The sequence below is a fragment of the Procambarus clarkii genome, chromosome 52 (genome assembly GCF_040958095.1).
Source record: "Procambarus clarkii isolate CNS0578487 chromosome 52, FALCON_Pclarkii_2.0, whole genome shotgun sequence".
NCBI lineage: Eukaryota > Metazoa > Arthropoda > Malacostraca > Decapoda > Cambaridae > Procambarus > Procambarus clarkii.
Window position 1 is genome coordinate 15986923 of NC_091201.1, and position 5000 is coordinate 15991922.

General features: G+C 47.0%; 1 protein-coding gene across 1 annotated transcript in view; it reads left to right on the top strand.

Moving 5' to 3' along the window:
- The window catches only part of LOC123763726 (ionotropic receptor 93a-like), a 132500-nt gene that overhangs the window by 74709 nt on the left and 52791 nt on the right, over positions 1-5000 (top strand). The window lies entirely within an intron of this gene.

The window sequence follows — 5000 nt, forward strand, 5'->3', positions numbered from 1 at the left end:
GATCATGTCCCCCCTAACTCTTCCTTCTTCAAACGAAGTGAGGTTTAATTCCCGTAGTCTCTCCTCGTAGCTCATATCTCTCAGCTCGGGTACTAGTCTGGTGGCAAACCTTTGAACCTTTTCCATTTTAGTCTTATGCTTGACTAGATATGGACTCCATGCTGGTGCCGCATACTCCAGGATTGGTCTGATATATGTGATATATAATGTTCTGAAAGTTTCCTTACACAAGTTTCTAAAGGCCGTTCTTATGTTAGCCAACCTGGCATATGCTGCTGCTGTTATCCTCTTGATAGGAGCATCAGGGGACAGGTCTGGCGTGATATCAACCCCCAGGTCTTTCTCTCTCTCGGACTCTTGAAGTATTTCATCTCCCAAGTGATACCTTGTATCTGGTCTCCTGCTTCCTACCCTTATCTTCATTACATTACATTTGCTTGGATTAAACTCTAACAGCCATTTGTTCGACCATTCCTGCAGCTTGTCCAGGTCTTCTTGAAGCCTTAAGCTGTCCTCCTCTGTCTTAATCCTTCTCATAATTTTGGCGTCGTCAGCAAACATTGAGAGGAATGAGTCTATACCCTCTGGGAGATCATTTACGTATATCAGAAACAGAATAGGTCCAAGTACAGAGCCCTGTGGGACTCCACTGGTGACTTCACGCCAGTCTGAGGTCTCACCCCTCACTGTAACTCTCTGCTTCTTATTGTTTAGGTACTCCCTTATCCACTGGAGCGCCCTACCAGTTACTCCTGCCTGTTTCTCTAGCTTATGCATCAACCTTTCATGGGGTACTGTGTCAAAGGCTTTCCGGCAGTCCAAAAAAATGCAGTCCGTCCACCCTTCTCTTTCTTGTTTAATCTTTGTCACCTGATCGTAGAATTCTATCAATCCTGTAAGGCAAGATTTACCCTCCCTGAACCCATGTTGATGGTTTGTCACGAAGTCTCTTCTCTCCAGATGTGTTACTAGGTTTTTTCTCACAATCTTCTCCATCACCTTGCATGGTATACAAGTTAAGGACACTGGCCACCCTTTTTGTATATTGGTACTACATTAGCAGTCTTCCATATTTCTGGTAAGTCCCCCGTTTCCAGTGACCTACTATACACTATGGAGAGTGGTAGGCAAAGTGCTCCTGCACACTCTTTCAATACCCATGGCGAGATTCCATCCGGCCCAACAGCTTTTCTCACATCCAGCTCCAATAGGTGCTTCTTGACCTCATCTCTTGTAATTTCGAACCTATTCAAGGACACCTGGTTTGCTGCCACCTCTTCTAGTGCCGCGACATCTCCCTGTTCTATTGTAAAGACCTCCTGGAACCTTTTGTTGAGTTCTTCACACACCTCTTTGTCATTCTCTGTGTACCTGTCCTCACCCACGCTAAGTTTCATCACCTGTTCCTTCACTGTTGTCTTCCTCCTGATGTGACTGTATAGTAGCTTGGGTTCGGTCTTGGCTTTATTAGCTATATCATTTTCATACCTTTTCTCAGCTGCTCTTCTCACACTGACATACTCGTTCCTGGCTCTCTGGTATCTCTCTCTACTTTCTGGTGTTCTGTTATTACGGAAGTTCCTCCATGCCCTTTTGTTCTGCTCCTTTGCTTTCATACATTCCTTATTAAACCACGGATTCCTCCTTTGCTTCTCTGTTTTTTCCTGTCGGGCTGGGACAAACCTGCTTACAGCCTCCTGACATTTTTGGGTGACATAGTCCATCATGTCTTGTACGGACTTGGTTCCGAGTTCTGTGTCCCAGTGTATATCCCATAGGAATTTATTCATTTCCTCATAGTTTCCCTTTCGGTACGCCAGCCCTTTGGTTCCCAGTTCTTTTTTGGGGGTGATAATTCCCAGCTCAACCAGGTACTCAAAGCTCAATACACTATGATCACTCATTCCCAAGGGGGCTTCCAACTTAACTTCCCTTATATCCGACACACATATACACACACACATGTGTGTATGTGTGTGTGTGTGTGTGTGTGTGTGTGTTTTCACCTAGTTGTGCTTCCTGCAGTTGAGTTTTGGCTCTTTCGGCCAACTTCTCATCTGTCAGTCAACTTTTTTTCACGCACACATACACGCATCCCCAGGAAGCAGCCCGTAACAGCTGTCTAACTCCCAGGAGGGTGGAGTTACTGACTGGTGAAAAGGTGCATCAGGGTGAAAGAAACTCTGGCCACTTGTTTCCGCCATCGCCGGGGATAGATCCCAGGTCCTCTAAGATACGAATCCCGGGTGCTGTCCATTCAGCTACTAGGCCCCCAGGCGATAGTGCACACACACACACACACACACACACACACACACACACACACACACACACACACACACACACACACACACACACACACACACACACACACACACTTGATAAGTGGTAAAGTAAATTAGTGAACTGTCACACAACGACACAGTGACTGACTCCAGAGCTTTGTGTAGATAGAGAAGAAACGACTTCATCAATCTACCAGCACTTAGTGAATCATCTAGTGGGAGACAACGACGGATAACCATCGTCATCATACATCGTCCTTACTCATCTGGTTGTGTGAGCGGGAGGCAGACTGGTGTGTACCCCCTCTCTGGTCAATTAATCAGGTGTACAGATTGAGGTGAAATATTATCAACTTCTTGTTCAGGATATCATATATATTTAAAATCTCAACGTGGCTCATTTAGGTAGAGGTAACGCTTAAGGTGACTCTTGACACACGCACACACGCACGCATGCGCACACTTGCACGCGCACGCACGCCCACGTACGTATGCACGCACGCACACGCAAAAACGCACACACATACGCACACACAAACGTTCAGTCAGGGAAGAAAGGATTAACACCTTTTGTGGAAAGAGCCAAGCCCCTACCATACCCCACCTCCTCTCTTACCCCCCATCTGACCTGACCTGACCTGGTCGCCCCCACCCCCCATTCCCCCACATCCCCCTTACACATACTCTCCCCCTCTCTCTCCTCTCTCTCTCTCTCTCTCTCTCTCTCTCCCACTTTCTCCTCTCTCTCCCACTCTCTCTCCTCTCTCTCTCTCTCTCCCACTTTCTCCTCTCTCTCCTCTCTCTCCCACTCTCTCTCTCTCTCTCTCTCTCTCTCTCTCTCTCTCTCTCTCTCTCTCTCTCTCTCTCTCTCTCTCTCTCTCTCTCTCTCTCTCTCTCTCTCTCTCTCTCTCTCTCTCTCTCCCTCCCTCTCTCTTTATCTCTCTCTCTTTATCTTTCTCTCTCTCCCTCCCTCCCTTTCTTTCTCTATCTCTCTCTTTATCTCTCTCTCTCTCTCTCTCTCCCCCACCCCACTCTGCCCTTCTGACGAATCCAATCACGGCACAACTAGGAACAGGGTCAAGCATGACAGCCAGAAGCAACAGGGGAACAGGGAAAAGTTCAGGCGACGAAATGAAGGAAATGTTTGCCCAGTTTCTGGAGGACATCAAGAGTGAGATGCAGGAAATGATTTAGGAAATGAAGAATGAAATAAGCAACCTAAAAAGAGAGTTGACAGCAGCAAAGGAGGAGATTAGAGCCCTCAAAGAGAACAGTATCGATGCTGAGACTCAGATAACCACCCAGGGAGAAGGTGGTAATAGTACTTTGGAAGAGAATGCCACATTAACAGCAACATTTCCAGAAATGCTAAAAAAACAACAACTCTGAAGTAATGTCTGCAGTGATGGAGGTAGCCATGAAAGCAGCCACCTCACAGGAAGCTGCATGCTCCACTAGCCAGCTGCTGGAAAGGAAAAGAGCAGTGGTAGTTGTAGGTATTAAAGAGCAGGAAGGCTCTAATAGCAAAAAGTGGAATGATAAGGACAAAGCGGCAGTGAATGAAATACTGAAGGCACTAGACATGGAAGGGGGTGAGCATAGCATTGAGAAGATTTTCAGGTTAGGCTGGTACAAAAAAGACCGAGACCGTGTGTTAAAGATAGTGTTTGCAAACGAGAACACAAAGGACACGATTCTAACAAAGAAAAGCCACCTGCAACATGTGGGAGAATTCAAAAAAGTATTCCTCCAAAGGGATATGACGAGGGAGGAGAGGGCCATGGCGGCAGAAGCAAGGAAGAAGCACAGGGCGAGAGGGGAAAACCAGGAAACCACAGCTCCCAACACATCACCCCAGAGGCGAGGGGGGAACCCACAACCAGCTACCCAGTAACACCAGCGGGGAGGGCAACCCCACCACCCTCCTCTGCATAGAAAACCCCCCTTTCCTTCCTGTCCTCCCGCCCCATTCACCCCATACCCTCCCTGTCCTTCCCCCTTCACTTGACCCCCCACCCCTCATCCCAGAATCCTCTGCAACCCTGCTATCCACCTCACAAATCCTCACACCCATGGCACAGCTTCCTCCACCAGCAGAACATTCACCAAGGAAGAGATTTGAGAAAGGACAGAAGAAAGTGAGCCTCAAGGCAATGTACACTAACATAGATGGTATTACAAAGAAAGCAAATGAACTTGGAGAATGGGTACTAGAGGAAAACCCAGACATAATAGCTCTCACAGAAACAAAGCTGACTAAAACAATAACAAATGCAGTGTTCCCACATGACTATTATGTTATGAGGAAAGAGAGAGAAGGAAGAGGTGGTGGTGGTGTAGCTCTGCTGGTAAGAAAAGGCTGGGATTTTGAGGAGTTGGTTGTTCAGGGATATGAAGGTTTCAGTGACTACATAATAGGAACAATAACAACTGGAGGGCAAAAAATTATGGTCGTAGTCATATATAATCCGCCACCAAATGACAGAAGACCCAGACAGGAATATGATAGAAACAATATGGCCACCATTAATATAATAGAGAGAGCAGCTTCTGTTGCTAGCAGGAATGGATCTGGACTACTAATCATGGGGGACTTCAACCATGGGAAGATAGATTGGGAGAACAGAGACCCGCATGGAGGACCAGAAACATGCAGAGCTAAGCTGCTGGACGTGGCAACAAGAAACTTTCTAAGCCAGCACATCAAGGATCCAC